General features: G+C 44.1%; 1 long non-coding RNA gene across 1 annotated transcript; it reads right to left on the bottom strand.

Moving 5' to 3' along the window:
• Positions 1 to 914: 914 nt before the first annotated feature.
• LOC125918158 (uncharacterized) lies at positions 915 to 6,519 on the bottom strand. The gene is made up of 3 exons (XR_007456386.1): positions 6,169 to 6,519; positions 2,005 to 2,677; positions 915 to 1,188 (listed from the first exon to the last, which is right to left on the bottom strand). It is a non-coding gene; the product is annotated as an uncharacterized LOC125918158 (long non-coding RNA).
• Between the last annotated feature and the right edge of the window lie 3,397 nt (positions 6,520 to 9,916).

Below are 9,916 nucleotides of genomic sequence, written 5' to 3'. Positions count from 1 at the left end.
TGTTGTTGCTGCTGTGGTTTGAAAGTTTACAGGCAGGAAGAAGGGTATTCGTGGGTGTGGGGGGGGCCAAAGGTGTGGTCTGTGGCGAGCATTGGATAATGGCTCCATCTAGTCCATTCCAACCCCTTGTGTTGGATCAGGCTTTACTGCAAGCTGGAGGCTGAGAATCCAAGACTGCATCTCCCAGACATCCTTCTAGCACACGTTTTTCCACACGACCTCGCCACCCTAGACCTCTCTCAAACAGAATGGGGGGAGAGGTGTCTAAACCCTGATTTGGGCTCTGTTTTCAGCTGCAATATTAAGTGCAAGGGTGTCAGAGTCAGAAGAATGAGAGTGTGAATCCCCTCATCGACTGCCGAATCCTGACCTTCCCAGAGCTGAGCCCCAGCATCCCGTACGTGGAAGGATAACCTCTCCCTGTCGTGAGAAATAAGTGAGATCATGAGTGTAAACCACCTAGTACAGTACCTGGCACACATGGCCAAATGTGGTTCCTCGTCCCTCAACAATCGACAGATCTGTTTGGCCGTTTGGCAACTGGTCGTATCTTTTCCAGAAACACAGTGAGGTTAAAAAAAAAAAAAAAAAAAAATAGTGCAACATCGTAGGAACGGTAAGGAAAGAATTCATGATATTATCTTAACAGGGCATGAAGCCAGGGGAACTATCACGGCAATCTGATTTCTTTTTACAGGTAGGAAGTTATCTGGGCCAAAGTCCCCTTTAAAATGAGGGGTTAATATCCCACTAAAACTTCGGGACCGCACCACGGCTTTAACCAGATGTGTTCGTTAAGTGGTTTACAGATGACAGAACCGTGTTCTTGGGTAGCTCCCTGCTTCCTCTACCGTGTTGACTTATTTCCCTCTTGAAGTAGAACGTGCTCTTTAATACATAGCAATCGTCTACTGTTTTCTTTTCTTTTTTTTTTTTTTTTAGCACCTTCCAAGTTAGAGTTCCTAAAATATGTTGTTACATGGTCTCCACTTTCATGTTAGAGCAGAACTGTTGGAAATGCTTGTTCTCAAAATTCACTCACCACGTTAACCTCCAGCAGTGAAAACAATAAAAAATTTAAACCACATTTCTTCACAGTGGAAACCACCACTTTTTGAAACAACGAAGTGAAGTTAGCTTTCAGGGCTGGCTGTCCCACTGATGCTATTGTCCTCGAAGTGTTGGTACCTGATAAACCGGAACAGAACAAGAAAGCTATTCATTGGCGGGTAACAAAATATACAATGTGTGACATATTAATGACATAACCTGCTCAGTACTTCCCATACACAGAGCCGAGAAAGGAAGTTCACCTTTGGGAACTGGTTTAGAGGAAGCAGCAATCTGCTTTCTCTTTAGTTAAAATATTTCATAAGCCCAGTGAAAGTTATATGCAATCCTTGAATATTTGCAGACCATATTCACTTGATTCTTCTAATTTAACCCAAAATATAAAAACATTGAGCAGATATTTAGGTGTGTACCTATATAAATATAGTACATAGATATTCTTTCATATATGCATTAATTCCACCCATTAGCGGGTGATAGGATGGAGGTAAAGGAAAGAACAGGGAATAAAACAGAAAATAAAAAAACCAGAGTTAGATGGTTAAAAAGAAGGGAAAAGGAGGCATTAAAAGCAGACAAAGAGGGAGGGAATTATGTAGGGCATATGAGCAAAGGGAGAAAGAGAAGGAAAGAAAAAGAGAGACAGGTTGACTCTGAAATATAATAGGAAACGTGCCAAATAATCTGAATCCGAACAATGTGAATAGGTCCTGGGAGCGAGGGATCATGAGTGTAGGAATGAAGCTGCCATTTCTCTTTCCTCCCTACTTGCCACATCCGTGGGTTCACCACTGCGTCCCTCGTGCCTAGTTCAAGGACAATAAACCCTTGCTCACTAACTGAATAAGGATCAGGAATCATCACAGAACCACACAAGGTCACTTGCCAAGACCTTGGAAAGGTGCTCTCGTCCGTAGGCATGGTTCGACTTACCTTGGTTCTTTCCAGGAGTAAAGAATGCACTTCTCAAGGCAGTTAGAGATAGCTTTGTTCTAACAGGATAAATCTTCAGTGTCCACCAACAGTCCAGCCCTGGAGACCAGACTCAGCAAGTCTAATAAATCTTCTACAGGACAGCCCATGGGAAGCCAGCTCTATGTGCCCTTCAAGGTACCTCGAAACCCTGCACACCCTCTTCTCCTTTTCCAGGTATGGCTCCTTCTCTGCTTGTGGTCTGAACGCCACAAGGGAAGGGCTGCTGCTTCCCTCATTCTACAGCCTACCAGTGCGATGCTGTATCTTCAATTCCGATGATTTTCTTTGGGCAGCCCCGTGGTAATTGGAAGAGCCCACCCTGGAAGGGCAGGTTACACTTTGCATGCCTCACGCTAAAAGACAGTCTCCTTCCCCTTCTGAGGGTAGAAAGCTCTGGAAACTTGTTCAAACAGGATAAGAACCTTTGTCTTCATCTCAGTCTCAGCTGTCTTCGTGCGCCAATTCTCTTTCCCACTAGGGATGCTCCAGAGGTCTCTTTTTCTCCTGTGTCTGCCCTTCACAAGGGTCCCGCTGGACTCGTGCTAATCGCCAGGGTATCACAAGCCTCTACACCGGCCTCATGACTCCACAGCACGAACCCAGGCGACTGAATCAACCCTCATCCTCTCTCCTGTAAAACAAGGATAATAATGGTGTCAACCTCTTGGCATCCTTGTGCATTCTAGCAATACATGCAAACCCTGGAACAGGACTGGGCACTCAGGAGGTGCTTGGAAAGCATTAGCTTCTATTACAACGCTTACTCTGCTTCTAAAAAAGCCGACGTGATTTATAAAGTCACACTGAAGAGTAGCTAGCTGACTATTGGCTACAAGTGTCATTTGCCAGATTCCTTAATGTTGGGCTTGTGAAAGGGCATGCAAAATTTTGTGGATACAAGCATTTATCCCCTCTTATTCTCAACTCTGGCAGCATATTAGAATCACATGGAATTTTTTATGGTTTTTTTTGTTTGTTTGTTTTGTTTTGAGAGCAGGGGAGTCAGACAGTGAGGGAGACAGAGGATCTGAAGCAGGCTCCGCGCTGACAACAGAGAACCTGATGCAGGCCTCGAACTCGCAAACTGCAAGATCATGACCTGAGCCGAAGTCGGACGCTTAACCCACTGAGCCACCCAGGCGCCCCCAGATAATTCTGATACAAGTAGTCTGGGGTGGGGCTCAGGCATTGCTCCCCAAGCAAGTCTCACCCATGGACATCGGTGAGAACCACTGATGCATAGTAAGGTCTTTAACTAGAATAGACAGCAGATCGTTTTGTGGTTTAAAACACAACAAAACAAAAACATACGTCAACCACCTCCTTTCCACAATCTTTGATCCCAGGGGGCTGAACTGAAGCCAAGTGCCTACGCATTTCTAAAAGGTGATTCTGATGTGCCCTGGAGAACCAGGGGCCACCAAATTTTCATCACACCTGTGATGAAGAAAGGTTGGCTCCCAAACAGAAGTCTGAGCTGTGGTTTCTGCAGGGGATGAGGTTTGCCCCCATCCAGACCTCTACCTGGACCCAGAATACTTGCATTCAGCAACCCCCCCCGGGGGTGGGGGGTGGGGCAGCCCAGGGTGGAAGGGGCCACCAGGAATGGAGAGAGCCCTGGGGCCTCTGGCTCTTTCTTTCCCAGTTGGGCCAATCAACAAGAAGAACTGCTTTCACCACTGAGGATGCAAAAAATCAGGAGAAATGGCTAGAGCCATGATGTCCCTTCTTTATCTTTATCCAGGATATTGTAGGTTGACCGACAGAGCCTGAAGAAAGTGGTTTCTATTTCTGTCAACATATGCATCTGAGGCCTGATTTCCAACAGTAACTGACACACATTAAATCCAGGAAGAAGAAGATTGTCACCTCGTTTCATGCCGCTTCAGATATAAATGTGCCAATCGACAGGCTTTTAACAAAGAAGAACTACACTCAAATAAAGTAAAATAAACAGTTGTGTTGTTCTGTATTTTTATCTGTTTGCATTCTTTAATATATTCTCTTTTTTCGAAGGGACATTTAGAGATCAACGTGATTTTACTCCCTGTGCTTTCTTGAGACGAGTGTCCACTGCTCTGAAATTATTCTTCTCATAGTTATGAGGTGAAAATGTTCTTTATTAAATGAGATGATGGCATAGTTGCTTGTTCATTTGTCTTTAATTATTTTGCCTTGAAAAATAAAGAATTGATAACTCTGTGTTCCTCAATCCCCCTTCACTGTGAATCCCCTACGTCTTTTTTCAAACCAATCGGTGAAATCCCAGAATCTGGGAAACAAGTGGTTTCTACTAGGTTCTCATCAAAGTACTGAAACAATATTCAAATATACAAAGTATATGGAGAACTGAAGCAATATACAAATGGTAGGTGTGGAGTAGGACTCTTAACAAAGTGCCCCAGACAGGTTTTTGCATATGGAAATCTGACTACCAAATTAGAGATAATTGCATTTTTAAAAGGGAAATCTCTTTACCCAGATAGATCTATAATTAGTGACATACCATAATGAAAGGAGGAGCCAAATGATTAAATTGGAGGGAAGTGAGGACGAGTGAATTTGAAAAGTGCTTCTTTGGGGGCATCTGGGTGGCTCCGTCAGTTAAGCAACCGACTTCGGCTCAGGTCATGATCTCACCGCTCTGTGCTGACGGCTCGGAGCCTGGAGCCTGCTTCCGATTCTGTGTCTCCCTCTCTCTCTGCCCCTCCCCCACTCACACTCTGTCTCTATCTCGCTCTCAAAAATAAATAAACATTTAGAAATTTTCTTTAAAAAAAAAAAAAGAAAAAAGAAAAGTGCTCCTTTTGAATAATTAAAGAAAACAGGGAAGACTACACTATGTTGGATAAATGATGGATGGATGGATGCATGTGTGGTGGGAGGGAGGGGGGATGGATGGATGATGGAGAAAAGAATAAGGGCTAGAAACAGGAAGACTAGAAAGATTTTGGAATAGGGAGACAATGAGATGAAGAGAGGAGGAAGGGGACAAGAAATATGAAAGTGTATAGTAGATGGCATGGAGGAAAGAACACTGCGAGCTACTCTACAAGTGAATTAAATGGTCCTCGTGTCCTCAGTTTCCTCATCTGAAAACAAGCGAATTGGTTCTAATTATCTCTAATATCCTCTCCAGCAGTGGCATTCTCTGTGTCTAAGGAGAAGTAGACAAGGAAGACAAAAAAGGAAGAAAAACAGAAGAGAAGAGGTTCAGTAGTTCCAAAGTACTTAATCCCTGTAACAAATTACCACAACCTTAGTGACTTAAAACATCGCTTTACTCCCTTACTGTTCTAAAAGCTGGAGGAGTCCTAAAATCCAGGCAGCCCTCCTGTGTAGTTCTCATGCAAGCTTTGATTCAGTGGCACAGTCTGCTTGCATGTTTCGGCACTAGCTTCTTCTATCTGTGGTTCCCAAGAATGCCTTGGTGGCGCGGCTGTCAGATTTAGCAAATAACAATCCAAGATGCTCTATTAACTTTGGCAGATAATCAGCCCATAGTACTTTTAGGTTAAGTCTACTCCAAATAATGCCTGCAACATAACAATGCTAAGAAAAAATACGTTGCGTGTCTGGAACTCAAGATGAACTGGTTGTCCTCTATTTTCCCTGGCAACCTTCCTTGGGAGAGTGTACCCATTTCAAACAGGCAGATGGGAAACCAAGCATGGGTAATTACACTCTCAGAGAAGTTTATGGTCCCGGACAAGCTGAAAGTTTGTTCAATAGTAAGCAGCTTCTCACGTTGGACCTATGCTCAGACCAATTTCTTCCCCCTCATTCCGCCAGAGACTCGAGTCCCTTCCAACCTGCTTCAAATGTGAAGCTGAGCAGATTACCACTCTTTATAATTCCCGCAAACCCATGTTGCCGGAAAGTCCCTGCCCCCAACCTATTCTGCAGCCTTAAGTGTTACTCACTCCTCCTCTCTTCCCCAACTCCCTCCACACAGCCTTCCTCCAGCCTCTCACATAAGTCTTTGAGCCAAAATGGGGTTCATTTGCACTTGCATTGTCAACGACAGAAGGAGAAATGTCACCATCACCACGAAATGAGCTGAACATCTCCTAAGTTAACACCCAGGACCAAGCAGGAAGGGCTGCAAGTAAATCCTCTTACTGTCTGGTGAATTTCCTGTTCCTTTCCAATTCTCTGTGGATTCAGAGTCCGGGCTCTTCGTCGGGCTCAAGCAGTTTTTGTGAGCATCTCCAAAAACTTAGAAAAGAAACTGAATATGGAAAATAGTGCAAAATAGGAATTTGTTTAAAGGTGGGTGGTTTTTAGGCTTCCGTTTATAAAATGGTCTGACCCAGTTTTCAACTAGGTCAAGATGTGGTAGACTGAGTTAAATCATGAAAGGCACAAATTACCCTAGAGCAGAGGAAGATTTTTGTGAAGTCACTTCCTAGCTGCTCCTTTAGCTTGAGCGGAACTGGCCTTTCCAGTTGAGGGAGTGTCCTGCCCCCGGGAAAAGTGAACTCATCATTTTCCCATCCTCCTCCCAACTGTGACCAGGCTGCCTGTGCCTTCCTGTTTTAATGACTTGGAGTGACCCTAAATGATTGGCATTGTGGTGCTTTTGGTCTTTCATCTTTTGTTTCCTTTTTCTTTTTTCCTTAGCAAAGTAAGAAGTAAAGACACTGGAAATTTAGAAAATCTAACCATTTTCATCTTTTTTTCCTTCTATCTTCTCTCTGATATCATAACTCGTAAATATCGCCCCATTGACCTGGTCGTTTCCCCAAGCATCTACAAATGAGTAAATTAATTGGACTTTTCTCTTATGACCATTGTTGGCTGTTGGGTTTTTTTTCCTCCTAACCTCTATTACTTGGTTTTGTTGAACTTTGAAATATAAGCCCTCTTGATTTCCTGTAAATATTTGTTCTTTTAAAAACTAAGCCTCGGGGCGCCTGGGTGGCGCAGTCGGTTAAGCGTCCGACTTCAGCCAGGTCACGATCTCACGGTCCGTGAGTTCGAGCCCCGCGTCGGGCTCTGGGCTGATGGCTCGGAGCCTGGAGCCTGTTTCCGATTCTGTGTCTCCCTCTCTCTCTGCCCCTCCCCCGTTCATGCTCTGTCTCTCTCTGTCTCAAAAATAAATAAAAAACGTTGAAAAAAAAAATTTAAAAAACTAAGCCTCATTTTATTCTTACCCCATGAACTTTTAATTTCCTGATTCCCGTTAGACATTTCTGATCGATTTCTCTATTTTCTGTTAAAACTTTGTTTCTCAATTCTCTTTCATGTATCTTTCCCCTTCCTTCACCTGAGAGGAAAATGGTCTTAACAGCCTGCCTGCCTTCCTTTCTCTCACTCTAGTCCTTCCTCATGTTTTTAGTTTTTACACATTTTATAAATTTTTCCCTCAGATTTCCTCCCGACTCATTCCCTACCTGCTTTTCTCCTTTGTGTCTATGCCTCAATTTTCCCTTTGAAGTTTTCCTTCGTTTCCTCTTTTTTCTTTAGGTCTTCATGTTCTTGCTTCATGACAAGAATGCATTTATGTTGGGGGAAAAAAAGCTTCTAGTAAATCTCCTATAAGCAAGCGGGACATTTGTCATCTGACCTTCCTTGCCTGCCCCTTATGCTCTCACACATAAACTTGGAGTCTCAGCCATCATTCATTTTCCGGGATAAGTTTTACCCCTGCCCAGAATGCTTTCCTCTTTTCTCTAACTTATCTCCTGCTGTTCCTCCAGTGCCCGTGCAGGACATCACCTTTCCATGACCTTCCTAGCCTGGTTAGTCAAAAGTCATGTCTACTTCTGTCACCCCATGGGTTTAACTTCCTTATCAGTAAAAATTCAAGGTGGGATTATAAATTGACGTGTTCTTTTTTCCTCTTTATCTTTTTTGAGAGAGAGAGAGAGAGAGCAGTGGAGAGGGGCAGAAGGAGAGAAAGAGAGTGAGAGAGAGAATCTTGAGCAGATTCCATGTTCAGTGTGGAACCTGACATTCAGGTCAATCCCACAACCTTGAGGTTGTGACCTGAGCCAAAATCCAAAGTCATATGCTCAACCAGCTGCCTCCCCCGGGTGCCCCTAAATTGACCTGTTTTTAAATTTTTCAGATATAACAGCATAGGGAAAGAGTGCATAAAACAAATATGGAGTACACTGAATAATAATTTTTAAAAATCCAGAGAGCCTCCACCTGGGTTAGCACTCTTCAGGGTCTCATGTATCCTTTGTCACACAGACGGCTTACACCTGAAGATAACTGTTATCCTCTCCCTTAAGGCTAATCATTTCCTCACTTATCCGAAGCAGGCTCCAGGCTCCGAGCTGTCAGCACAGAGCCCGCCATGGGGCTCCGAACCCACAGACAGTGAGATCATGACCTGAGCCGAAGTCGGACGCTCAACCAACTGAGGCACCCAGGAGCCCCTCCTCACTCTACTTTAGAGTTTTACCACTTTCGTATGCCTTCTTAAGCAACAACATTTCATTTTTCCTGATTTCGAATTTTATAAAAATGGGATCATCCCACGGGGTAGGGCACGAAGATCCCTGCCTTTTGTCTTGTTTCTTGCACTCAGTGCTGTGTTTGAGATTCCAGGCTATTGCGTTTAGCTGTGGTTTTGCTTATTTTCCCTTCCGTGCACATTTTCCATGGCATGAGAGCCCACAATTTATTCATTCACTCTAAAGTTGATGGACCAGTTTGGAACTACTGTAAACATTGCTGCTGCAGACATTCTTATACAAGAATCCTGGCACATGTGTGCATGTATTTCTCCAGGTCAGAAATGGGACAGAATCCCTGAGTCACAGAGCATGCTCCTGTTCAGCTTTGGTAGGAAATGCCAAACGGTCTTCCAAAGAGGTGGTAGCAATTTATATTCCCACTGGCAGTCTGTGGAAATTCCTTTTGATTCAGAGCCTCACCTTCTTTGCCCATCTGATGAGCAGGAATGGGCATTTTCATCTCTCTATGCCCAGAGCAACCCAATTGACTGGTTTCTAGAGGGTGTTCCCATGCATTTATTAGTATATGTGCTGTCGAAGCAAGAACTCCCATGGATTTATTAATTCATAAAACTCCCTTATGTTTTATGTTTCTTTCCAGACTTACGCCGTGTCTGACAATTTTCCAAGGACCTACCTTAGGAGAACTGGGGTTAAGCACGCATGGAATGACAACTACTCTGAAAACTTCTTTTCTTTGACACGTAAAGGCTTTGCTTCACCAGCACTGCTGGGGCATAGGACGAAGTTTGTAAAAGCCTCTGTGCAGGGGACCTGGGGGGGGCGGGGGGAGGGGGCTGTGTGTATCCCATGCCTCCAGCCCTAAGAGAAAGGATGGTCAGCACTCCACATTCCTGAGCTCAGGAGGGGCCTTTCCACCCTGCCTTTCCATCCCAGAAGTTCTGGAATCAAGAGATCTGGGCTTTCCAGGGACTTTCTGTGGAGTTCTGCTACCCCTGGAGGCAGGATGCCGGCAGAATCACTCATTTCTACCTACCGCCTGGGGCTCCTCCTGAAATTCTCGTCCTGTCTATTAATAGATGCTCAGCAGTAAATTTTCTAAAATTACAAGTCTATGGATTGATTTTTAAAATTGTTTTAATGTTTATTTATTTTTGAGAGAGAGAGAGAGTGCAGAGGAGGGGCAGAGAGAAGGGGGAGACAGAGGATCCGAAGCGGGCTCTGCGTTGACAGCAATGAGCCCAATATGGCACTCAAAGTCACAAACCGTGAGATAATGACCTGAGCCGAGCACTTAACCTACTGAGCCACCCAGGCACCCCAATTTTTTTAATTAAATAATGCATAAAAGAGACCCTTTGGGCCCTACCTAGCACTGTCTCTTCATACTTCTTTGGAGATTATTTACCGGAGAGGTAGTAGAAATGAAATGGAGTGAA

This window comes from Panthera uncia, unplaced genomic scaffold (genome assembly GCF_023721935.1).
Source record: "Panthera uncia isolate 11264 unplaced genomic scaffold, Puncia_PCG_1.0 HiC_scaffold_503, whole genome shotgun sequence".
NCBI lineage: Eukaryota > Metazoa > Chordata > Mammalia > Carnivora > Felidae > Panthera > Panthera uncia.
The sequence above is the reverse complement of the archived record's forward strand: the minus strand, read 5'-3'. Positions and strand labels throughout refer to the sequence as shown.